The sequence below is a fragment of the Rhinatrema bivittatum genome, chromosome 4 (assembly GCF_901001135.1).
Source record: "Rhinatrema bivittatum chromosome 4, aRhiBiv1.1, whole genome shotgun sequence".
NCBI lineage: Eukaryota > Metazoa > Chordata > Amphibia > Gymnophiona > Rhinatrematidae > Rhinatrema > Rhinatrema bivittatum.
The window spans coordinates 84,123,436-84,150,748 of NC_042618.1; the positions used below are offsets into that span (position 1 = coordinate 84,123,436).

Here is a 27,313-nt window from a genome sequence, read left to right on the forward strand (position 1 = left end):
GCTGCTGCCGTCCCGGCCCCCGGCAGGGGCTCCTCGGAGGCCTCTGTGTCCGCCCCGGAGGTATCTTCGGAATCCGAGTCCTGCGGCACCCCTCGGGGAAGCCGCTTGCCCCGGGCCGCGCTCTGGGTGATCTTCGCCACCCTCCTGGCCGTCTTCTTCTGCGGCGGGGACCGGTGGATCCTTGAGCGCGAGGCGTCCCCCCGTCTGCGCTTGCTGCGCTTATACCGGAGAACTTTGCGCAGCAAAAGCGCAAGATCTTCAGAAAACTCGCCCGAATCTGTTGCGTCGCTTTCCGAATGCCCCCGGGACTGGGACCCTTCCAAAGGGACCTCCCCCGCCGCACCCCGCTGCGGGGAAAGCGTAGGCGGTAAAACCGAGGCCCCCACAGTTTCCCGCGAAACTACCCGGCCGGAGGACAAAATGGCCGCCACTCCCGCGCTGACCGGGAACGGGTCAGGAGGCCTATCAGGGGGACCCCCCCCCTGCGACAGCAATCGCGCAACCTGGGAACGGGCCCCCCAAGGTGCCGCCGACGATCCCTCGTCTCCCGGGACGCAGGCCGAGCAAAGGCTGTCCCGGGAGAGACGTGCGCGCGCCGAAAACAAACGCTGTCCCTGGTACTGAAAAAGCCCTATGTCCTGCAGGGCTGAGTGAACCGGGCTCCCCGGTGTCACCCCTGACGCTGCTACTAGACCAGCCGGGTCCTCAACCCTAGCAGCGGCCTCAACCTGGGGAGGGTAATCCCCTCAGGACCTCTCAACTCCCCAGGGAGGCAGGGCAACCGGGACTAAAACTAACCAAATTAAACAAAAACCCAATTTGCAGAAAAAAACCAAGTAGAAAATAAAAACCCAAAAAGCGAACCTGACTAACAACCAGAATCAGGCCCGACAGGGCTGTGACCGGACCTGCACCACCTACTGGAGACAGAGTAAGACTGAGGGGCTGTGACTGGCACAGGGGCATATATGCTCCGCCCACAAGTTTTAGTCTGTCTCCATCTACTGGTGCGGAGTCACAACCCAGGTGTCCTGGACTGATCCTGGTACGTACAGGGAATCAGACTTAGCTGCATAAGTTGAATGGCTAAGCTAGAGGTGCCATAGAACTGGTCTAACCTTAGCTGGATAGACTTATCCAATCTAGCGCTCAGTTATATGCGTATATTCAGCGGCATAACTGTGCCACTGAATATACATCACAACTTAGCTGGATAAGTTCTAATACTGACCCCTTAATTGTTATCTAGTGTGGATTCACCAGGGGAAGATCCTGTCAGACAAATCTGATTGACTTTTTTGACTGGGTAACCAAGGAATTGGATCGAGGAAGAGCGCTCGATATCATATACTTGGATTTCAGCAAAGCTTTTGACACGGTTCCGCACAGGAGACTGGTGAATAAAACGAGAAGCTTAGGAGTGAGTGCCGAGGTGGTGACCTGGATTGCAAATTGGTTGACGGATAGAAGACAATGTGTGATGGTAAATGGAACCTTCTCTGAAGAGAGAGCGGTTTTAAGTGGGGTACCGCAAGGATCGGTGTTGGGACCGGTCCTGTTCAATATCTTTGTGAGCGACATTGCGGACGGGATAGAAGGCAAGGTTTGTCTTTTCGCGGATGACACTAAGATCTGCAACAGAGTGGACACGCCGGAAGGAGTGGAGAGAATGAGACGGGATCTAAGGAAACTGGAAGAGTGGTCGAAGATATGGCAGCTGAGATTCAATGCCAAGAAGTGCAGTGTCATGCATATGGGGAGTGGAAATCTGAATGAACTGTATTCGATGGGGGGGGGGGAAAGGCTGATGTGCACGGAGCAGGAGAGGGACCTTGGGGTGATAGTGTCTAATGATATGAAGTCTGCGAAACAATGCGACAAGGCTATAGCAAAAGCCAGAAGAATGCTGGGCTGCATAGAGAGAGGAATATCGAGTAAGAAAAGGGAAGTGATTATTCCCTTGTACAGGTCCTTGGTGAGGCCTCACCTGGAGTACTGTGTTCAGTTCTGGAGACCGTATCTACAAAAAGACAAAGACAAGATGGAAGCGGTACAGAGAAGGGCGACCAGGAAGGTGGAGGATCTTCATCGGATGACGTACGAGGAGAGATTGAAGAATCTAAATATGTACACCCTGGAGGAAAGGAGGAGCAGAGGCGATATGATACAGACTTTCAGATACTTGAAAGGTTTTAATGATCCAAGACAACGACAAACCTTTTCCGTAGGAAAAAAATCAGCAGAACCAGGGGTCACGATTTGAAGCTCCAGGGAGGAAGATTCAGAACCAATGTCAGGAAGTATTTCTTCACGGAGAGGGTGGTGGATGCCTGGAATGCCCTTCCGGAGGATGTAGTGAAGACCAGAACTGTGAAGGACTTCAAAGGGGCGTGGGATAAACACTGTGGATCCATAAAGTCAAGAGGCCGCCAGTGAAGAGTGGGTGACTCGCCAGAATGATGGCTACTGCCTGGAGACAATACCCTTATTCAATAAACGTACACATGCTTACTGTGACTCCAACATCGTTCTAGCTTCAACAGCAAGAGGAAATGTGGAATAAAGGATTTGCACTCACAAAGAGGGGAGTAGCTGGCTTGTTACGGCGGTTACTACCCCAAACCAAATAAGCCTGATACTTCACTTTCAATGCATATACAGCATAGTTCTCTGCTTCAACGGCAGGGGAGAAGAAAAACTGATACTACACACATCCAGCAGAGCTCTCTGCTTCAACAGCAGGGGAGAAGAAAAAAGGGTTCACACTCACAAAGCGGGGAGTAGCTGGCTTGTTACGGCGGTTACTACCCCAAACCAAATGTGCCTGATACTTCACTTTCGATGCATATCCAGCATGGCTCTCTGCTTCAACAGCATGGGAGAAGAAAAAACTGATACTTCAAGCATATCCAGCATAGCTCCCTGCTTCAACGGCAGGGGAGAAGAAAAACAACCAATAAGGGCTGTATAACATAGTCTGGGTAAAACAAATAAGCATGGGTGTAGCTTGCTTATTGCGGCGGTTACTACCCCTACTACCCCTAACTAATCGTAAACCCAGTCAAAAAAAAAACCCCAAAACCCTGCTGGTTTACTTTCACTTTTCCTTCTGATCATTGCTCTGTGCTCCATTAATATCTGAGTTCTCTGTGAAGTAGAACTGCTCAGTTTATACCTTTCTCTAGGTCTGTTATTATATAATAATTATAATTGGTTCCTTGCAAACTGTCTGTTTTTTAAGATCCAGTATAACTGCATTTCTATTTTGTATAGCTGTTCTTTAATAATCTGCTTAATATTGGCACAGAAGTGCTGAGGGATCTTTAATAGCTTAAGGACGAATAAAGTTCCAGAAAGTGTCCTGCTCTACTCAGCTTGTCCCAGGTTCAACTGTTTGTTACCCACCCACCCCTGGCCTTAGATTCTAATATAGACTGACTAAATTAGCATTAGCAACAAGATAAATTAGTAAATTGTTACCATCTAAGAATCACCAACCCAAAACTTTACCAATATGAGAACTATCCTTTGCAACTGTTGTGGAGCCTTTATTCTGAGGGAAAACATCTGGAAACGTAGAACTTGCCCAATCTGTGCACAACTCTCTTCTATGAAAAAGGAGCTGACTGAGGTTAAAGCTCAATTAGCTTTAATTACAAAAAATACACCCACATTGCATTACTCAGAAAATAATTCCCCAATACCAAAGAATAACCAGGAGTCAAGAAAAAGAAATACAGTAGGCTCAGGTAGGATTACACATGTGTCCCATAGTCACCCATTCGTGACAGATTTGCAGCCAACAAGTATACCCCCCCACTCAAGCAGGTCATTAAGTAAATCATTAAAAACCAGGATTACAGTGGGCTCTGGTAGAATTGGACCAGTTACTAGGAGACACACACAGTATCAAATGCAACAAGAACAAAAAGCCTTCCCTATATTAAAAACTGAAGTCCTAGAGAAAAACATTGAAGTGTTACCAGAAAAGAGAGAAAACCAATGCATGCAGAATTTCAAGATACATAACCAAAAGAAAAAGCAAATTGAGATGGATAACTCTGGCATCAGTGGCACAACTGCAAAAGGAAAGAGTGAAGTGAATAACAAATCTCAACTAAAGTCTCATAAGGAGTACAGGAAAGCAATAATCTTAAAGAGAGTACCTGGAAAGCTATGACCACAAATGCTCATAGTTTGGGAAATAAAATACCAGATCTGCAGGCCCTAATGATAGAGGCAGAAGTGGACATTGTTGCTATCACAGAGACATGGTTCACAGAATCTCATGATTGGGATACGGCAATACCAGGCTATAACTTGTTAAGGAAGGACAGAGTGGATAGAAAAGGGGGAGGTGTGGCTCTTTATGTCAGAAACAATATCCAAGCATCTGAGCTACAAGGAAGTTGGGGCAAGGAAGAAGCACTATGGGTAGACCTAAAACAGATGATGGAGCATCAATTTATATTGGAGTGGTTTACAGGCCCCCGAACCAAAAGGAAGAGCTGGACAGAGACCTGGTTGAAGACATCCATAAGATAGGTAAGAAGGGAGAAGTGGTGATCGTGGGTGACTTTAATATGCCAGATGTAGACTGGAAAATCCCATCTGCAGAATCTAAAAATAGTAGAGCAATAGTGGATGCCATGCAAGTAGCTTGTTCAAACAAATGGTATTAGAACCCACGAGAGAAGGAAATATACTCGACTTAGTGCTCACTAATGCAGATAATGTCTCTGATGTCGAGGTGGGCACCCACCTCAGCACCAGTGATCATCAAACAATATGGTTTAATATCACTAAAAGAATAGGGAAAAGAACCACAAAGACCCGAGTTTTACAATTCAAAAACACAGACTTTGAGGAAATGGGGAAGTACCTAGAGGAAGAACTAAATGGATGGGAGAATGAGAGAGATGTGGATCAGCAGTGGATCAATCTAAAAGGAGCAATCACCAAGGCAACTACTCTTTATGTTAGAAATGTAAAGAAAAGCAAAAGGAAATGAAACCTATCTGGTTCTCAAACGAGGTGGCTGACAAAATTAAAGCTAAAAGAACAGCATTCAAAAAATATAAAAGATCCCAAGGGAGGAGCACAAAGAAGAATATTTGATTCAACTGAGGGAGACGAAGAAATTAATCAAGTTGGCAAAAAGTCAAGCGGAAGAGAGGATTGCCAAGGAGATAAAAAATGGTGACAAAACATTTTTCAGATACATCAGCGAAAAGAGAAAAGTCCATAGTGGTATAGTGAAATTGAAAGGTGGAAATGATCAATGTGTGGAGAGAGACGAAGAAATGGCAGAAATATTAAATGAATACTTCAGCTCTGTATTCACTAAAGAAGACCCTGGAGAAGGACCATTTCTACACAAGAAGCTGGAGGGTAGTGGAATAGATGAAAATCATTTTACAGTAGAAAATGTATGGGAAGAGCTAAAGAATCTGAAAGTGGACAAAGCCATGGGGCCTGATGGGATTCATCCAAGGATTCTGAGGGAGCTTAGAGATGTGCTGGCGGGTCCGCTGTGTGACCTGTTCAATAGATCCCTAGAAACGGGAGTGGTGCGAGTGATTGGAGAAGAGCGGTGGTGGTCCCGCTTCACAAGAGTGGGAACAGAGAAGAGGCTGGTAACTACAGACCGGTTAGCCTCACTTCGGTGGTGGGAAAAGTAATGGAGTCACTGTTGAAAGAGGAGAATAGTGAAATATCTACAGTCCGGAGAATTGATGGACCAGAGGCAGCATGGATTCACCAGGGGAAGATCCTGTCAGACAAATCTGATTGACTTTTTCGACTGGGTAACAAAGGAATTGGATCAAGGAAGAGCGCTAGATGTCATCTACTTGGATTTCAGCAAAGCTTTTGATACGGTTCCGCACAGGAGACTGGTGAATAAAACAAAAAGCTTGGGAGTGAGTGCCAAAGTGGTGACCTGGATTGCAAACTGGTTGACGGACAGAAGACAATGCGTGATGGTAAATGGAACTTTCTCTGAAGAGAGAGCGGTTTTAAGTGGTGTACCGCAAGGATCGGTGTTGGGGACCGGTCCTGTTCAATATCTTTGTGAGCGACATTGCGGACGGGATAGAAGGTAAGGTTTGTCTTTTTGCGGACGACACTAAGATCTGCAACAGAGTGGACACGCCGGAAGGAGTGGAGAGAATGAGACGGGATTTAAGGAAGCTGGAAGAGTGGTCGAAGATATGGCAGCTGAAATTCAATGCCAAGAAGTGCAAAGTCATGCATTTGGGAGTGGAAATCCGAATGAACTGTATTCGATGGGGGGGGAAAGGCTGATGTGCACGGAGCAGGAGAGAGAGCCCTTGGGTGATAGTGTCTAATGATATGAAGTCGGCGAAACAATGCGACAAGGCGATTGCAAAAGCCAGAAGAATGCTGGGATGCATAGAGAGAGGAATATCGAGTAAGAAAGGGAAGTGATAATCCCCTTGTACAGGTCCTTGGTGAGGCCTCACCTGGAGTACTGTGTTCAGTTCTGGAGACCGTATCTACAAAGAGACAAGGACAAGTTGGAGGCGGTACAGAGAAGGGCGACCAGGAAGGTGGAGGGTCTTCATCGGTTGACATACGAGGAGAGATTGAAGAATCTAAATATGTACACCCTGGAGGGAAAGGAGGAGCAGGGGTGATATGATTCAAACTTTCAGATACTTGAAAAACTTTAACGATCCAAAGACAATGACAAACCTTTTCCAACAGAAAAAAATCAGCAGAACCAGAGGTCACGAGCTGAGGCTCCAAGGAGGAAGACTAAGAACCAATGTCAGGGAAGAATTTCTTCACGGAGAGAGTGGTGGATGCCTGGAATGCCCTTCCGGAGGAAGTGGTGAAGTCCAAAACTGTGAAGCACTTCAAAGGGGCATGGGATATATATTGTGGATCCATCAGGTCCAGAGGACGCATATAAAGAGCAGGTAGTAAAATACTGCACGGAGCGGCAGTAGCCACAGAGGCATTCACGGAGCGGGATGCCAGTGGCCAGTGGTAGGTGTCCACCTTCATGGAGCGGAAGGATGTAGGGCTGTCATCTCCCCATTAAATAAAAAACAAAAACAAAAAACAAAACAGGGATGGGATCCATCAGGTCTAGAGGACACATATAAAGAGCAGGTAGTAAAATACTGCACGGAGCGGCAGTAGCCACAGAGGCATTCACGAGGCGGGATGCCAGTGGCCAGTGGTAGGTGTCCATATAAAGAGCAGGTAGTAAAATACTGCACAGAGCGGCAGTAGCCACAGAGGCATTCACGGAGCGGGATGCCAGTGGCCAGTGGTAGGTGTCCACCTTCACGGAGCGGAAGGATGGAGGGCTGTCATCTCCCAATTAAATAAATAATAAAAAAAACCCAGGGATGGGATCCATCAGTTCTAGAGGACGCATATAAAGAGCAGGTAGTAAAAACCTGCATGGAGCGGCAGTTAGCCACAGAGGCATTAACGGAGCGGGATTGCCAGTGGCCGGTGGTAGGTGTCCACCTTCACAGAGTAGAAGGATGAAGGGCATCCATCTCCCAATTAAAAAAAGAAAAGAAAAAAAAGAAAAAAAAAACAGGGATGGGTTCATGGGCTTATAGGTATTACCAATTATTAGGCTTTTCAATATTTGATGATAGTTAATGTGACTTTCAAGGCATTCTTCACTTTCGGTGCATGTCCGGCATGACTCCTTGCTTCAATGACAGGGGAAAGAAAAACTGATACTTCACACATTTCCAGCATTGCCCTCTGCTTCATGGCAGAGAGCTATGCTGCCGCTTACCCAACTAATCAAACTTAATATTTCACTTGGAAGCGGCTCCGGCACTGCTCTCTGCATTAGTGGTGGGGGTGAAAGGGGAATTAGGGCATGGGGTTGCTGGGAGCCAGGGGAAACAGTTAGGTATGAGAACAAATGTGTGGGGCTTGCTGGGCAGACTGGATGGACCGGTTGGTCTTCTTCTGCCGTCATTTCTATGTTTCTATGTTTCTATATGTTTCTATAATCAAGCTAGATATTTCACTTGGATGCAGCTCCATCACTGCTCTCTACATTAATGGTGGGGGTGGAAGGGAAATAGAACCAAGAGCTAAGAGAAACAGAGAAGTATGAGAGAAAAAATGTGTGAAGCTTGCTGGGCAGACTAGATGGGCCATTTGGTCTTCTTCTGCCGTCATTTCTATGTTTCTATGACTCTGTGCCACTTATATTATGGTACTCTTAGATATATCTTAGCAGATGACATACTGGGAGGAGATAAATGTTAAAGAGTGTTGCGGACAGGGCTGAACCCTGTGGGACTCCTGTTTGTAGTTTAACTTTGTCTGATAGTGTGTTTTGATTGTACTTGGAAAAAATCAAAAACACACTATCAGACAAAGTTAAACTACAAACAGGAGTCCCACAGGGTTCAGCCCTGTCCGCAACACTCTTTAACATTTATCTCCTCCCAGTATGTCACCTACTCGCTGGACTTGGAATAATACACTACATATACGCGGATGACATACAACTACTGTTACCCATCGTAAACACAATCAAAGAAACAATAAAACTGGCTAATATGTATCTTGAAATAATCAAACAACTCCTAAACCAAATGGAACTGGTAATAAATATTGATAAAACTGAATTCTTACACCTAGAACGAAAAAATATACACCCTACACAACCTACAATCGCAATCAAAAATAATCAAACTGTTGAGTTAGCAATAAAAGTACGGAATCTAGGGGTAATAATTGACCCTGAGCTTAACATGAAACAACACATTTCACAGAAATTAAAAGAAGGTTACGCCAAACTAATGGTCCTTAGAAGACTGAAAACCCTGCTAACACTGAATAATTTTCGCACAGTCCTACAGGCAATGATATTCGTGAGTTCAGACTACTGTAACTCTCTGCTATTAGGGCTACCTCAAGTTGCTATTAGACCACTCCAAATATTGCAAAATTCCACTGCTAGAATTTTGACAGGCAAAAAGAAAAGAGACCACATCACAGGTACACTTACTGAACTACACTGGCTTCCAATTTAACAAAGAATACAATACAAAGCATTGTGTATAATTCATAACTAATCCATGATTGAAAAGGCCGACTGGCTTAACAGCACTGCATGTACATGTACCACATAGAAACCTGAGATCTGCTAATAAAGCTCTACTAACTATTCCTTCTGTACATCAGCGCCCCTCACTCAGGAAAGGGAAGGAGAGCACTGCGCGTACATGTACCACACAGAAACCTGAGATCTGCTAATAAAGCTCTACTAACTATTCCTTCTGTTACATCAGCACACCTCACTCAGGAAAGGGAGAGAGCACTGCGCGCACATGTACCACACAGAAACCTGAGATCTGCTAATAAAGCTCTACTAACTATTCCTTCTATTAAATCAGCACACCTCACTCAGGAAAGGGAGAGAGCACTGCGTGCACATGTACCACACAGAAACCTGAGATCTGCTAATAAAGCTCTACTAACTATTCCTTCTATTAAATCAGCACACCTCACTCAGGAAAGGGAGAGAGCACTGTCGCTGGCTGGACCTGTTCTATGGAAACTCCATGCCACTCGAAATAAGGCTGCAGAGAAATTTAAAACTATTAAAAATAGTCTGAAAACCTGGCTCTTTAAACAAGCTTTTTTCATAAAGACAAAGAAAAGAGGAAAACAGTTGAAAGATAATGACGCACCAAGTAATCAGTTTTTTCCTCTAATATCTCCAATTGCATATTAACGCTAGATTTGAACCGCTTGACAGTTTTTCAACCGACATATAAGCCTTAACACACAGTCTTTCTTATTAAAATATGTTACCGTACTATGTTGGCACATGAATAATTTGCAATCTATACCAATTATAGTTTTTTGTTTTGTTTTTTTTCTTATTGTGCCTTTCTGTAAACCATTGTGATGGTTGAATTAACATAACGACGGCCATAGAAGAGTTTTTAAATAAAAATAAATAAATAAATATTGTCAGCCTTTGACACAAACAACCACCACACTTTGCTTGAGTAGGCTTGCTTAACTCAGGATAACAGGCTTAGCTGTCTTATGTTTCAGTTCCTACCTGAAAGATCAGAGTCAACAGGTGAGGTTGAATATAGGATCATCTGATTGGTAAACATTGAAAACAAGTGATCTACAGGGCTCTGTTCTTTCTGTGGAGCTCTTTAATATTTATTTTACTCCTTTGTGTAGACTCCTAGCAGGTTTGGGACTGAACTAGAAAATTTAAGCGGATGGCATTCAGTTCTTTTTTGTAATGCTATCATCATGGTCGGCTACTTTCCAGCTGGTTTAAATGTATATTTCAGCAGTAAAATCGCTGGCTGAAATACAATAAACTAACAAATGGAGGTAATTATTTTGAATGAATCTCCGATTTTTGATGTATCCTCCCCTTTCTTGAATTTGAAGATCATAAGACAGCAACGGCAGAAAAGGTGAGAAATGTAGGCATCATTTCTGCCCAACATCTACCAATGGGACCACATATTAAATCAGTGATGACAACTGAGAACACTTCAGCATCTAAAGCTATGCTGATCCCCGGGGGCTTTTGATCTGTTTTCCAGATGCTGACCTTCCCATCAGTTTGACTATTGCAATCCGTGATATTTAGGCTTTCCTGCAAATTCATTGTGCTTTTTGCAGATAATAAGAAATGCGGCAGTGTGATTGCTGGCAGGGACCCTATTGTAGGAGTACATCACTCCAGCACGGTCTTCCCTACATTGCTTTTCTATCCAATGGAGGACTGATTTTAAAATCACAATACTGATGCACAAATTAAGGCACAGATTAATTCCATTCTATGCATTTATGCACATGAGGGCTTTTGCAAGTTCCTTCTACATGTCGCATTCATTTTGTACAAAAGTGGGAAACAGCGTTCTCTGTAGCAGGCACAAGGCTATGGAATAATTTAACTCCTCACATTTCAACACTAACAAGAGATGCAGGTATTTTAAAAAGCACCAAAAACATTGTTTCACAGCGCATTACATTTGGTAGAATAGCTACAGTGATGAATTTATGTTTTATTATTATGCAGGCAATACATAACTATGGTTTGCTGAAAAGAAAGTGTAGTTACTTATAAGTAACAGGTGTTCTCCTAGGACAGCAGGATGTTAGTACTCACATGAGGGTGACATCATCGGATGGAGCCCTGACACGGAAAACCTTTGTCAAATTTTCTAGAAGCTTTGACCAGCAGACTGAGCGTGCCTAGCATGTCGCTATCCCTGCATCCATGCAAGGTCCCCCTTCAGTCTCGTAACATAGAAGAGAATACGAGAAAAAAAAAAAAAAAAACAGAGGGAGAACTCAACTCCGTGGGGAGGCGGGCGGGATTCCTGAAGACTAACATCCTGCTGTCCTAGGAGAACACCTGTTACAGGTAAGCAACTGCGCTTTCTCCTATGATAAGCAGGATGGTAGTCCTCACATGTGGGTGAGTACCAAGTTCCAGACTGTCCGAATCAACAGAAGAGACCAATGGTGATCAATGAGGAGCCAATGGGCACAACAAACTGTGATGCTGTAGGTCGGTCCAAGGGACTGTCTGGTTTCCACAGAAACACGAATATGAAGAGTTGGGTTCAGGTCTGAAACAGGTAGCGCAGGTCGGATTGACTGAAGGCACTGTCCTGGCGCTCGTCCTTGTCTAAGCAGAAGTGAGCCGCAAACGTATGGAGGGAACTCCAGGTTGCAGCTCGGCAAATTTCAACGATGGGGACTGCACGCAAATGAGCCACCGATGTTGCCATAGCCCGCACAGATTGAGCCTTTACTCTGCCGGCTAGCGAGAGGCCTGCCTGCGCACAGCAAAAGGCAATGCAATCCGCCAGCTAGTTCAACAAGGTCTGTTTACCCACCGCTACTCCCAGGCAGTTGGGATCAAACGATACGAAGAGCTGGGTGGACTCTCTGTGGCTGGCTGTACAATCCAGGTAGAAAGTAAGGCCCTTTTGCAGTCCAAGATATGAATGTGTTTCCAAGGTCTGTAAGAAGTTTGCATAGAGGGAGCATATAAATGTTGAAAAGAGTTGCTAATAAGAGCTGAGCCTTGGGGAACACTAGTATCAGACTGGAAAGTGTCAGATATGGAATTACCCAGTTTTATTTGGAAAGATGTTTTTGAAAGTAATGAGGAGAACCATTTGAGGACAGAACTGTCGATTCCAATGTTGCTCAATTGATGGCTTAGTTGTGAATGGTCAACTGTGTCAAAGGCGGCTTTTAAATTGATTAGCACCAAAAAATATGATTCATCTGCATCAAACCCTCTTAAGATCGAGTCAATTAGAGAAAGTAGTAGAGTCTTAGTTGAACATTGTTTCCTGACCATATTGATTTGGATGGAGTGTGCTCTGATCTTCCAGATGATTTTCAAGCTTTCTCCAGAACTTTGGTGAGAAAAGGCAAGTTTGATATTGGGCGGTAGTTGTCCCAGTCGTGAATTCTTCTGGATTTGTCTTTAGGGATTGGTTTTATTACTGCTTGTTTTAGCCCCTGCGGAACAATTCATTCTGTGAGAGAGCGATTAATTAGTGTTGTGACTGTAGAGGTCTCTTGGGTGTATGGCGGGTTTAATCTTTGTGATTATGTTCACTGGATCTGGCAGTGAGAGATCTATTTTCTGTTCCTTACCTCAGGGATAGTAATAGTTTCCTTTACACTATCTGGCTAATAATGTGTTAGGGACTTTTCCTCCAGGAACTTATTCATATCTCTATTTAACTCCGCTATGCTAATCACCTTGATCATGCCCTCTGGCAACAGATCCCACCACATGTTAGTGCGCTGAGTGAAAAGCACTTTCTACGATCTATTATAAATCTGTAGGTTGTTAGTTTCATGGAGAATCTCCTTGTTTTAGTATTATTTGAAAGGGTAAATAACCGTCCTTTATTTACCCGCTCCACCCCGCTCATGATTCTATTAACTCCTCTCTCTCTGTCTCTTTTCCAAGCTGAAGAGTCCTCACCTGTACAGTCTCTCATCATAGGGGAGATGCTCCATCCCCTTTATCATTTCTTTTGTACCTTGTCTAGTTCTGCTAAGTCTTTTATGAGCTGGAACTGTTATGCCTGTCTGTCGCAGACGGCTGCGACCGCGAGTACTCACAGCTTGTTCTGCTTTCCTACCCTCCCCGGGTCTCCTCACTGCACGGGCCTCTCTGCATCATCGTGTTCCACGGGCCTCCTCGAGGAAGCATGGACACCATTACTTCCGGCTCCAATGTTGGGTCCTCCTAGGTGTGCGCGTCACAAGTCCCGCCTTTGAAGCCACTTCGGCGGGAACCTTGGGGGCGTCCCCTGTTGATGGTGTCATCAGACTCCGGTATTTAAGCTTCTGCTTCGCCCCCAGCAAGCCGACTTGGCAACAAGTTCCGTACGAGTCCGTACGAGCCTGCCTTGTTCCTGAGACGCCGCTCCTACTTGTATCGTGGACCCTGTCTGGCTCCCGCTCCTCGATGGTCAGTGTGCGCTCTACGGGGACCTGTTCCTTGGCCTACCCTGCACCTTGGGCTGGCCCCGTGCCTCTTGGGCTCCATCTGGCTTCCTGCTCTACCTCGGGTCTCCTTGGGAACTACTGCAGCGACTTGAGAGTTCTCAGCTGGCCTTCCCCACTCCTCGGGGTTGCACCATATTCTTCAAAGACTGTTCTTGCCTTCCCACTCCTCATGCCACGCTCACCTACTCCAAGACCACCCTGAGCTTCCCCGCTCCTCAGGGCTTGCTCCTTGTGATTCTACAATTAACAGCTGTCCCGCTCCATGGGCTTGTTTCTCCATTACTCAGCCAGCTATCCTCCGATCTCCAGGTATCTGTCTACGTGAGCTACTGGACTTGGGCTCAGGCTCTCCGTCCCAGGGGGTTCACCTACACTCTCCCTCTATGTTCACTGTGCTGTGGCTCCGCCCCTCGGGCTGCACCATCAGAGAATATTCTGCTTGGCTGTTCGGGCGCCCATCATCCCGTGATCTGCCTGGTGCCCTCTCTCTTCAGTCTCTCCAAGTGCCATCTACAGACTGCTACCCTACTGGGGTCATCTCCTGGTCTCTGGGCTCTCCCCTCGACTGTGCACAGAGCTTCCCTACATTCCAACACCTCGCCTCCTGACGGTGCGGACCTGTGGGGAGGAGCCCCACAGGCTGTATCAACTCGCACCTCGGGCCAAGGGTCTACATACACACTAATCATAACAGGAATGACCAGAATAGCACACCGTGGACTTATACAGAGGTATTATGATATTGTCCATTACTTTCCAAATAATTCCTCAAATTCTATTTGCTTTTTTGACTGCTGTCTCACATTGAGCTGAGGATTTCAACATATCATCCACAAAGAAGCCAGCATTGTATACTTGGAGTTGGGATTATTGTCCTCTACAAGCATCACTTTACATTTATCCCCATTCAATTGCATGACATTTAGATGCCTGATCACCTAGTCTCACAAGGTCCTTCTGCAGTTCCTCACCATCTGCTGTGCTTTTAACAACTTGGAAAACAGAGTTGCTTACGTGTAACAGGACAGCAGGATATTATTCCTCACACATAGGTGACATCATCAGATGGAGCCCGGCACAGTAAACTTCTGCCAAAGTTTCTAGAACGTTGACTAAGCACACTGAGCATGCCCAGTATGCTACTTACCACACATCCACATAGGGTCCCCCCCTTCAGTCTTGTAACATAGAATTCCGAAAAAATAAAATAAACCTAGTAGAAACCCAACTCCGCAGGGTGGCAGGTGGGTTTCCTGAGGACTAACATCCTGCTGTCCTAGGAGAACACCTGTTACGGGTAAGCAACTCTGCTTTTTCCTAGGACAAGTAGGATGGCAGTCCTCACGTATGAGTGAATACTAAGCTGCAGGCTACTCCCAAACTGATATAGATCCACAGCCACCAAACCAACGCTTACAGGCGCAACAACTGCGGTGGTGTGAAAAACCTAGGGAGAAGCCTGCCCTTGCAGGAAGAGTTGGGTTGTTTCTTATTGAAAGAGGTTTCGCAGGACAGCTTGACCAAAGTTGCTGTCCCTACGGCTATCTCTATCCAAACAGTAATGGGCCGTGAACGTGTGGAGGGAACTCTACGTCGCCGCCTTGCAAATGTTGGCCACGGGAACCGCATGCAGATAGGCTGCCTAAGCCGTCATGGCATGGACGGAATGATCCTTGACGTAGCCTCCAAGCTGAAGGCCTGCGTGCGCATAGCAGAAGGAAATACAGTTCACCAGCCAGCTGGATAACGTGTGCTTGGGGACCACAACTCCCAATTTGTTCTTATTGACTAACAGTCCACGAAGATTTGCGTGGACTGTTAGTAGCTTGCTGTTTTCTCTCGATAGAAAGCCAAAGCTCTTTTGCAGTCCAGGCTGTGTAAAGCTCTCTCACTGTGGCAAGAATGCGGCCTGGGAAAGGTAAGTAGGACAATTGACTGGTTGAGATGAAAATCAGACATCACCTTGGGCAGGAACTTAGTAGGGTGGATGCAAAGCACCACCCTGTCATGGAAAAACTTTGTGTAAGGGTGGATGTGTCACCAACGCCTGAAACTCACTAACTCCACGTGCTGAAGTAACTGCAATCAAAAAGATAACCTTCCATGTCAGGTACTTCAACTCACAGGAACTCAGTGGCTCAAAGGGATCTCGCATGAGACGAGCCAGAACTATGTTAAGATCCCAGGACACCATATAGATTCCCCTTGTCTTTTAGATTCTCTGCCTCTTCCTCCCCACTCTGTTGGCGCAGCTGTGGCCTGCCTGGGTCTTATCTATTGTATCTGCTTTTTGGTTGCGGGTGAGGAGACTTATTGAGCAAGTGGTTTGCTGTTCTTTTTTACTGAGCCTGGGTCTCTTTCTTCTTGGGCTGTGGGGTTCCCAGAGGATTGATAAATATAAAAGGTTACTGATTCAGCAATTGCTGCAAGCTGCTTATTTTGTCATTGCCTGGAAGTGGAAGTCTGTCCCGACTTTGGAAGACTGGATAACTCAGTTTCACTCTGTGGCGTTATTGGAGAAATTAACTTTTATGTTGTGGGACAACGTAGCCTATTATGATAAGATATCATAATAGGATAAGATACCGTGTCTCCTCCTCCCACCGGATATACTATGTTAATAATTGCCTAGAACATAAGAACATAAGAAAATGCAATACTGGGTCAGACCAAGGGTCCATCAAGCCCAGCATCCTGTTTCCAACAGTGGCCAATCCAGGCCATAAGAACCTGGCAAGTACCCAAAAACTAAGTCTATTCCATGTAACCATTGCTAATGGCAGTGGCTATTCTCTAAGTGAACTTAATAGCAGGTAATGGACTTCTCCTCCAAGAACTTATCCAATCCTTTTTTAAACACAGCTATACTAACTGCACTAACCACATCCTCTGGCAACAAATTCCAGAGTTTAATTGTGCGTTGAGTAAAAAAGAACTTTCTCCAATTAGTTTTAAATGCGCCCCATGCTAACTTCATGGAGTGCCCCTTAGTCTTTCTACTATCCGAAAGAGTAAATAATCGATTCACATCTACCCGTTCTAGACCTCTCATGATTTTAAACACCTCTATCATATCCCCCCTCAGTCGTCTCTTCTCCAAGCTGAAAAGTCCTAACCTCTTTAGTCTTTCCTCATAGGGGAGTTGTTCCATTCCCTTTATCATTTTGGTAGCCCTTCTCTGTACCTTCTCCATCGCAATTATATCTTTTTTGAGATGCGGCGACCAGAATTGTACACAGTATTCAAGGTGCGGTCTCACCATGGAGCAATACAGAGGCATTATGACATTTTCCGTTTTATTCATCATTCCTTTTCTAATAATTCCCAGCATTCTGTTTGCTTTTTTGACTGCCGCAGCACACTGCACCGACGATTTCAATGTGTTATCCACTATGACACCTAGATCTCTTTCTTGGGTTGTAGCACCTAATATGGAACCCAACATTGTGTAATTATAGCATGGGTTATTTTTTCCCTATATGCATCACCTTGCACTTATCCACATTAAATTTCATCTGCCATTTGGATGCCCAATTTTCCAGTCTCACAAGGTCTTCCTGCAATTTATCACAATCTGCTTGTGATTTAACTACTCTGAACAATTTTGTGTCATCTGCAAATTTGATTATCTCACTCGTCGTATTTCTTTCCAGATCATTTATAAATATAGGGGCGGATTTTCAGAGCCCTGCTCGCCGGGAAGCCTATTTTACATAGGCCTCCCGGCGCGCGCAGAGCCCCGGGACTCGCGTAAGTCCCGGGGTTCTCCGAGAGGGGCGTGTCGGGGGCGGGCCCGGTCTTCGCGGCGTTTCGGGGGCGTGTCGGCAGCGTTTTGGGGGCGGGTACGGGGGCGTGGCTATGGCCCGGGGCGGTCCGGGGGCGTGGCCGCGCCCTCCGTACCCGCCCCCAGGTCGCGGCCCGGCGCGCAGGAGGCCCGCTGGCGCGCGGGGATTTACGCCTCCCGGAGGGAGGCGTAAATCCCCCGACAAAGGTAAGGGGGGGGTTTAGACAGGGCCGGGCGGGTGGGTTAGGTAGGGGAAGGGAGGGGAAGGCAAAGGAAAGTTCCCTCCGAGGCCGCTCCGATTTCGGAGCGGCCTCGGAGGGAACGGGGGTAGGCTGCGCGGCTCGGCGCGCGCCGGCTATACAAAATCCATAGCCTTGCGCGCGCCAATCCAGGTTTTTAGCAGATACGCGCGGCTCCGCGCGTATCTACTAAAATCCAGCGTACTTTTGTTTGCGCCTGGAGCGCAAACCAAAGTAGGCTATTCGCGCGCCTTTTAAAATCTGCCCCATATTGAACAGTAAGGGTCCCAATACAGATCCCTGAGGCACTCCACTGTCCACTCCCTTCCACTGAGAAAATTGCCCATTTAATCCTACTCTCTGTTTCCTGTCTTTTAGCCAGTTTGCAATCCACGAAAGGACATCGCCACCTATCCCATGACTTTTTACTTTTCCTAGAAGCCTCTCATGAGGAACTTTGTCAAATGCCTTCTGAAAATCCAAGTATACTATATCTACCGGTTCACCTTTATCCACATGTTTATTAACTCCTTCAAAAAAGTGAAGCAGATTTGTGAGGCAAGACTTGCCCTGGGTAAATCCATGCTGACTTTGTTCCATTAATCCATGTCTTTCTATATGTTCTGTGATTTTGATGTTTAGAACACTTTCCACTATTTTTCCTGGCACTGAAGTCAGGCTAACCGGTCTGTAGTTTCCCGGATTGCCCCTGGAGCCCTTTTTAAATATTGGGGTTACATTTGCTATCCTCCAGTCTTCAGGTACAATGGATGATTTTAATGATAAGTTACAAATTTTTACTAATAGGTCTGAAATTTCATTTTTTAGTTCCTTCAGAACTCTGGGGTGTATACCATCCGGTCCAGGTGATTTACTACTCTTCAGGATAAATCTCTGTTTAAGTCTCGCTACTCTATGGTTTTTAGTTGATTATTTTATCACTCTCCAGTTGTTATCATTTTAAAATCTTTCCTGTCTTCCATCGCCCATGTTTTTGCTCCCTGTTTAATGTAACTTTACCTTCTACTTAGTTGTTAATTGGTTTCCCCTGTTCTAATGTAAACCGGTACGATAAGACCTTGTCTTGAGTATCGGTATAGTAAAAGAATTTAAACAAAATAAATAAATAAATAAGATTTGGGGCCCATATTGGAAATTTTAACATTCACTCTAAAGACTCTTGTTTATTATGGGGATCTTATGTGTTGCTCTGTCCCTCTTACTTACTTTGTGCTCATTCTAGTGCTATGTGTATGTTCTGACTCTGTGTCCTGATACACCTTCCTACCCAGGGCATCTGCAGCCTGGTGCTTCCTGCCCCGGAGGTGCTGAAGCGTGGGTACAGAAGAGTTTGGCTTTTTTTTGAGGGCAGACTCCACCACCACTGACTGGTGTGGGAGCTGGTGCCTCTCAAAACATAAGGCCAGCTGGACGAGGCAGAGTGTGTTTGCCTTACGGGTCACCAGCAGTGTGGAGACCTGGTGCTCCCACATCCTGAGGAGCAATTCCTTGAAAATATCATGGATGGGGATAGTGAGTGCCTTCTTTGGGACATCTATGAGCTGGAGAACCTCCAGCATTTTGTGACGGGCATCCTCCTCTGCCAGAAGCTGGAAGGGGACAGACTCTGCCATAGCCCGCACAAAACCCGCAAAGATCAGATCCTCTGGCAGGGATCTACGCCTCTCATCCGGAGGAGATGGATCCAAGTGGATGTCTGCAGAGCCTTGCGAGGAAGACTCAGAGGTATCATCTTCCCAGGGATCATATGGGACTTCCTCCTCACTGAAGTCCCCTGCCTGAGACCCACAGCCTTGAAGCCAAAGGCACTGATGGCACCAATGGACCGGGGACCACCGATGGCCTCGAAGGCACCAGGGGCCCTAAGGCACCAGGAACCGGACCGGCAACAGTGAAAGTGGTACTGGCAGCGATGGTGCCACTGGATGGGAGGCATCATCCTCCTTCGAGGAATCCATAATGGGGATGAGTCCAGATGGAGGAGGACTCAGCGGCCACTGGGGCATCGAGAGACCCCTGGGTGCTGATGGTGGCTGTGTCAGCAGAACGCCCAAGAGAATGTCGAGTCGCTCTAGCAGTGGCACCAGCATTGCAAGGGCAGGCTCGGATGCCGGGGGCACCGGTAGAGCTGGCAGTTCGATGCCCTGAAGGGCTTGGAACACCACCTGTTGCACCCTGCGGTCCAGCTCCTCCTCAAAATCTGCCAAAGGAAGGAAGGAGGGAGGAGGAGCAGGAAGAGTCTCGATACCCGGCACCAATATTGGTGGGGAATGCCCAGAATCCCGGGTATGATGGAAGTCAATGCCTGCTCTCCGCGCTTTGGGGGCAGCAAGACGCTAGAGAATGCCTATCTCCTGATACCTGGTACACAACAGGGTGCCGAAAGGGGAGTGGGCACCGAAGGAAGCAGCTCCATTGGCTCACCACGGTCCTTGGGAGTAGAGGCGCCTGATGCTGAAGTTGCAGGGTCAGATTTTTTGACCCAAAGAGTTTTTCCATTTTATCAAATCAAACCCGACACCAGTCGTCGTGCGCCGCCCCCAGACAGAGGATGCAGACGTCATGCAGATCTATGATAGACTGGGGACATCAGCGAAAACCTGACGCCATGAAAAAGAGCCAGAGCAGTCGATGATTGACAGATACCAAGAACAGCATCGGGAATCGATCGCACAGAAGGTACAGAAAACTGACCATGCCACCCTGAAGCACCGACAGGGGAAGGGGGACCCAGTGCAGAAAAATACCGACATAAGTACTGAGAAAAGACTCTAAAGAGCAGAGCTCCAAAAAACCGCAAGGCAAACAGCTCCATGGAAAAGAAGAGACTGAAGAGGGACTCCACGTGGCCACGTGGATTAGAGCATGCTGGGATATGATGGAGGTGTTTAAAATCATGAGAGGTCTAGAAGGGGTAGATGTGACTCGGTTATTTACTCTTTCGGATAGTAGAAAGACTAGGGGGCACTCCATGAAGTTAGCATGGGGCACATTTAAAACTAATCGGAGAAAGTTCTTTTTCACTCAACGCACAATTAAACTCTGGAATTTGTTGCCAGAGGATGAGGTTAGTGCAGTTAGTATAGCTGTGTTTAAAAAAGGATTGGATAAGTTCTTGGAGGAGAAGTCCATTACCTGCTATTAAGTTCACTTAGAGAATAGCCACTGCTATTAGCAATGGTTACATGGGATAGGAAAATTATGTTCTTACCTGATAATTTTCGTTCCTGTAGTACCAAGGATCAGTCCAGACTGCTGGGTTATGCCTCCCGTCCAGCAGATGGGAGTCAGAGAGAAACTGAAAAGGCACCACTCATATACCCTGGTGCGCCCCCTGCGATCCTTCAGTATAATCCATAACAAAGCAGTATGAATTTAGGAACAATGGCAACTCTGTGACTAGATCAAGATAAATATGAACATGTGGAAAACGAGGAAACCAGGCAAAAGCCATGAAACATAACCATATGAAAAATAGAACAAGTGCTCGGAAAAAACAATGGAATCTGAAAATGAAAACACGACAGACGCGGGACTCTGCCACTGACATGGGCGGGCGTCTGGACTGATCCTTGGTACTACAGGAACGAAAATTATCAGGTAAGACATAATTTTTCCTTTCCCTGTACAGTACCAGGATCAGTCCAGACTGCTGGGAAGTACCCAAGCGGCCCTAAACGGGGTGGGATCCTGACAGTCCCGCACGAAGCACACCACTGCCAAACGAGTCTACCGGCGGAGCGCGGACGTCCAATCGGTAATGTCTAGCAAAAGTGTTGCACGACTTCCAAGTAGCCGCCCGGCAAATTTCCTGGAGAGGAATAATAAACCACTCTCTGCCCAAGACGCCGCTTGGGAACGCAGAGAATGAGCCTTAAGGACCGTCTGGAATGGCGCGACCTTGAGAAATGTAAGTAGCAACAATCGCCTCCTTCAACCAGCGGGCTATAGTAGCCTTGGAAGCTTTATTCCCTTTCTTTGGACCACTCCACAAGACAAAAAGATGATCAGACAACCGAAAGGGGTTGGTGATGTCCAGGTACCGTAAGAGTGTCCTTCGAACATCCAACCTGCGAAGCTCCGGTGCCGAGACACTTCAGCACCGTCCACCGCAAAGGCCGGTAGGTCCACAGTCTGGTTGACGTGAAAGGCGGAAACTACCTTAGGCAAAAAGGAAGGAACGGTACGCAGAGAAACCCCCGAATCAGAAATACGGAGAAAAGGTTCTCTACAAGACAACGCCTGAAGTTCAGAGATTCTGCGAGCAGAACAAATAGCGACGAGAAAAACTGTTTTGAGAGTGAGATCTTTGAGAGTAGCCCTTCGTAGCGGTTCAAACGGAGAAGTGCATAGACCCCGGAGAACCAAATTTAAACTCCAAGAAGGACAGATAGGGCGTACCGGAGGTCGCAAATGTTTAACTCCTTTTAAAAATCGTGCAACGTCCGGGTGCATGGCAATGGAAAGTCCGTCAAGTTTACCGCGGTAACAGCCTAAGGCTGCCACCTGCACACGAAGAGAATTATAGGACAAACCTTTCTTTAGACCCTCCTGCAAAAAAGCCAGAATATGAGAGACCGTAGCCTGCCGCGACGACACTTTCAAACCCTGGCACCAAGAGTCAAAAACTTTCCATACCCTGACATAAGCAACCGAGGTAGAGGGCTTCCGAGCCTGTAGAAGAGTAGTAATGACCGACTCAGAATATCCCCTCTTTCTCAATTGCCGCCTCTCATAAGCCAAGCCGCTAGACAAAAGCGATCGGCCTGGTCGAAAAATACTGGACCCTGCCGTAGGAGCCGAGGCAGATGACCGAGACGCAAGGGGCCGTCCACCGCTAGGTTGATGAGGTCAGCGAACCATGGCCTCCTTGGCCACTCCGGAGCTACTAGAACGACGGGTCCTGTGTGGGATTTGATCCGACGCAATATTTTTCCCACCAATGGCCACGGTGGAAACACGTACAGAAGAACTTGCGCGGGCCAGGGAAGAACTAGCGCGTCCACGCCTTCCGACCCGTGTTCCCTTCTGCGACTGAAGAAGCGAGCTGCCTTGGCATTCGAACGAGTCGCCATGAGGTCCAACCGGGGGGTCCCCCACCGGTGACTGATGAGTCTGAGTGCCTCGGTAGATAATTCCCACTCTCCCGGATCTAGTCGCTGCCGGCTGAGATAGTCTGCTTGAATGTTGTCGACCCCGGCGATGTGCGACGCTGCAATCCGAGACAGGTGCTTCTCTGCCCAATCCATCAATTGGCTGGCTTCGGTTGCTACCGGAAGACTCCTTGTACCGCCTTGCCGATTTATATACGCCACCGTGGTTGCATTGTCGGACAAACCCCGAACTGCTCTGTTCCGAATCAAAGGCAGGAAGTGCTGTAACGCTAGGCGAACCGCCCTGGTTTCCAAACGATTGATAGACCACTTGGCCTGAGAAAGCGTCCAACGTCCCTGAGCGGACTGAGACTGACAGACTGCTCCCCACCCTGTCAGACTGGCATCGGTCGTGACAATAATCCATTGGGGTGGTTCCAAATCGATGCCTTGGAGCAAGTGGACCGGATCCAACCACCATTGTAGACTGGTCCTTGCTGGGTGAAGGAGTGGCAAAGGTATCTGAAACTCCTCTGATTTGGGATCCCAACGCGACAGAAGCGCCCTCTGTAGCGGCCGCATATGCGCAAAAGACCACGGAACCAAATCCAGGGTGGACGCCATATAACCAAGAACCTGTAAATAATCCCATACCACTGGCAAGGGAAGGGCTAGGAGACGACGAACGTGCACCATCAGACGCTCCATCCTTGCCTGTGGCAGGAAAACTTTTCCTACTCTTGTATCGAACGAGGCGCCCAGAAATTCCAAATTCTGGGAGGGAATCAGTTGGCTCTTGGGATAATTGACTACCCAACCCAAGGAGTGTAGTCGGTGGAGTACTGTCTGAATTGCGGCTTCGCAGAGACGACGCGATTTCACCCGAATGAGCCAGTCGTCCAAATACGGGTGGACCAATACTCCGTCCCTCCGGAGGCTCGCTGCCACCACCACCATTACCTTGGTGAATACTCTCGGAGCGGTCGCCAGTCCAAACGGAAGGGCACAGAACTGGAAATGAGATCCCAGGACCATAAAGCGGAGAAATCGTTGATGGAACTCTTGTATTCCTATGTGCAAGTAAGCCTCTGTGAGATCTAAGGAAGCCAAATACTCTCCTTTGTGGACCGCAGCGATGACTGAGCGCAGGGTCTCCATCCGAAACCGCGGAATGCGCAATGCCTTGTTGACCCGCTTGAGATCCAGAATAGGCCGGAATGTGCCCTCCTTTTTGGGAACGATGAAATAGATGGAATAACGGCCTGTGCGTTGTTCGGCGGGCGGTACTGGCACTATTGCTCCCAGCGACTGCAACCGCTGCAGGGTTTGAGCAATCCACTGTTGTTTTACCAGAGAACCGCTGGGAGAGATAAGGAACAAATCGCACAGGGGCCGTGCAAAATCTAAGGCGTATCCGTGAGTTATAATGTCGAGGACCCATTGGTCGGTGGTAATTGCGGCCCATTCCTCCCGAAAGTAAGAGAGTCGTTCTCCGACCTCCGGGACGGAGGAATGGACCTGCGTCCCTTCATTGAGCCGCCTTAGAGGTGGCGAAGGTATGAGACGCCCCTGCGCGGGCCGGCCTTCTACCACGAAAGGAAGGAGTCCATGCTTGGGAACGCGTAGACGGCTGTCTTGCAGCGTAAGAGGAACCCCTCCCCGATCAAAAACGGCGCTGCCCGCGAAATCGCCCGCGAAAGGTACCCGAAGGACGAAAAAATCTCGGCTTGTCCTCTGGCAACTTGAACACCTTATTCTCCCCCAAAGATCGAATAAGGTCTTCTAACTCGGTGCCAAATAATAGTTTGCCCCGAAAAGGAAAGGAACCGAGTTGGGCCTTGGAGGAAGAGTCTGCTGCCCAGTGGCGCAGCCAGAGTAACTGCCGTGCCGACACTGCTGAAGACATAGACCGTGCCGAAGTGCGGAGAAGATCATAGAAGGCATAAGAAAATTATTATTTACCTGCTAATTTTCGTTCCTGTAGTACCATGGATCAGTCCAGACAGTGGGTTATGTCCCCAATCCAGCAGATGGAGTCAGCACAAGCTTTGAGGGGGCGTATCCATATATACTACTACCCCCTCTGCAGGAGTTCAGTATCGAGTATATCAAAGCCCGAGTAGAAACCCCCGAAGGATCAAGTTTGTGGAAACAGATAATGAAAACAATTGTAACCGCAAACAAGTAACTGCAAACATCCTACCAACTTGTAGGGAGCTGTGAAAAACAGCGAAAAGAAACAACTGTGAAGACACAGAACACTGCGAGCAAGAAGCAGCGCAGAGCTGAGCAGGATCAAGAACCCAAACGCGGTGGGCGTCTGGACTGATCCATGGTACTACAGGAACGAAAATTAGCAGGTAAATAATAATTTTCTTTTCCCTGTACGTACCTGGATCAGTCCAGACAGTGGGATGTACCCAAGCTTCCCTAAATCGGGTGGGGTCCTGCGAGGCCTGCTCGGAGAACCTGCTCGCCAAAGTGTCCAGAGACCGAAGAGGCGAGGTGCAGACGATAGTGCCTCGAGAACGTGTGTAACGATTTCCAGGTGGCTGCCCTACAAATTTCCTGCGAGGATACCGAGCGAACCTCCGCCCAGGAAGCCGCCTGAGAACGTGTAGAATGCGCTACGATTCCGGGTGGGGGAGTCCGACCCGCCCCAATGTAAGAAGCAGCAATGCCGGCCTTCAGCCATCTGGCAATGGTAGTCTTCGAGGCCTGAGACCCCTTCTTAGGACCGGCCCAGAGTACAAAGAGATGGTCAAGAGGTTCGGAACTCATTTGTAGCCTCCAGATAGAGGCGCAGAGTGCGCTTGACATTCAAGAGACGGAGAGACTTCGGCTCTGAGGAAGAGAAGGACAGCAACTCCACCGTCTGGTTCACATGGAATGCAGAAAACCACCTTCGGAAGGAAGGAGGGAACGGTGCGAAGCGAAACTCCAGAGTCGGAGAAACGGAGATAGGGCTCTCTACACAACAGAGCCTGCATCTCCGAGATGCGTCGAGCGGAACAGATGGTCACAAGAAATACAGTCTTGAGAGTGAGATCCTTTATCGTTGCGCTGCGCAGCGGCTCGAACGGTGGTCCCGACAGGGAGCAAAGCACAAGGTTAAGACTCCAGGAGGGACAAGGGTCCCGTAACGGAGGACGCATATGCTTGACACCCTTGAGAAACGAGCAATGTCAGGATGCTGTAGAAGAGAGCCCCCCATCGCTCAACAGCGAACCAAGGGCGGCCACCTGAACCCGTAGTGAATTATAGGCGAGCCCTTTTTCCACCCCCGCCTGTAGAAACTGAAGGATCTGAGGTACAGAAGCCTTAGCGGGTCTCGTGGCCTGGCTGGTACACCACAGCTCGAACACCTTCCAGACTCGAACATAGGCCGATGTCTTTCGTGCCCGCAATAGCGTGGATACTACCGCCTCCAGGTAGCCCCGACGCCGGAGGCGGCGCCTCTCAAAAGCCAGGCTGCAAGACAGAAGAGTTCTGCCTGCTCGAAAAATACCGGGCCCTGATGTAGGAGCTGGGGGAGGTGCCCCAGCCTGATTGACCTGTCGATCACCAGCTGTAGCAGGTCCGCAAACCAGGGTTGCCTGGGCCATTCTGGGGTGACGAAAACCACGGTCCCCTGATGGCTTTCTATTCTGCGGAGCATCCTGCCCACCAGGGGCCATGGTGGAAAAGAAAGATATGGCGGCCACGGGAGGACCAGGGCATCCACTCCCTACGCGCTCTCTCCGGCGACTGAAGAAGCGTGGAGCCTTGGCGTTGAGAGCGGACGCCATCAGATCCAAGTGGGGGGCCCCCCACCGATGGACGAGAAGTTGCATTGCTTTGTCGGAGAGAGACCACTCTCCGGGTCCAGCAGTTGACGACTGAGGAAGTCCACGTGGACGTTGTCCACACCGGCGACGTGCGAGGCCGCTAGCCGGACGAGATGACGCTCCGCCCATTGCATCAGCAGCGCCGCCTCGAGCGCGACCTGCGGGCTGCGCGTGCCTCCTTGTCGGTTGATGTAGACCACGGTGGTAGCGTTGTCCGATAGGATTCTGACTTCTCGGTTCCGAAGAAGCGGGAGGAAATGTCGCAGAGCTAGCCGGACCGCTCTGGTTTCCAGACGGTTGATTGACCACTTCGCCTCCACCGTGGACCACATCCCCTGCGTGGCGCTTCGATCGCAGACTGCACCCCAGCCTGCTAGACTGGCATAGGTGGTCACCACCACCCAATTTGGCAGATCGAGGGACATGCCACGGGCCAGGTTCGGCGGATCCAACCACCAGCCCAGACTGTCCCTGGCATTCTGTGGGAGCGGGAGAATCATCTGATAGTCCTGCAATACTGATTTCCAACGGGAGAAGAGCGCCCACTGTAAGGTCCTGAGGTGCGCGAAAGCCCAAGGTACAAGGTCGATGGTGGACCCCATCACTCCCAGGAGTTGCAGGTAGTCCCAGGAGGTGGGCTCTGGTTAACGCAGAGAACCGTCGTGTGTGATCCCGCAAGGATTGAGCTTTGTCCTGGCGCAGAAAAACTTTGCCCAGTAGGGTGTCGAAAGTTGCCCCCAAAAAAAACCCAAGCGTTGCGAGGGCATGAGGGAGCTCTTGGAGAAGTTCACTACCCATCCCAGGGAA

General features: G+C 48.1%; 1 protein-coding gene across 1 annotated transcript in view; it reads right to left on the reverse strand.

The window, feature by feature from the left end:
- DLST (dihydrolipoamide S-succinyltransferase) overlaps positions 1 to 27,313 on the reverse strand; it is a gene marked incomplete at its 5' end in the record, with an annotated part of 166,900 nt that overhangs the window by 41,991 nt on the left and 97,596 nt on the right. The gene's annotated exons all lie outside the window — the stretch shown is intronic.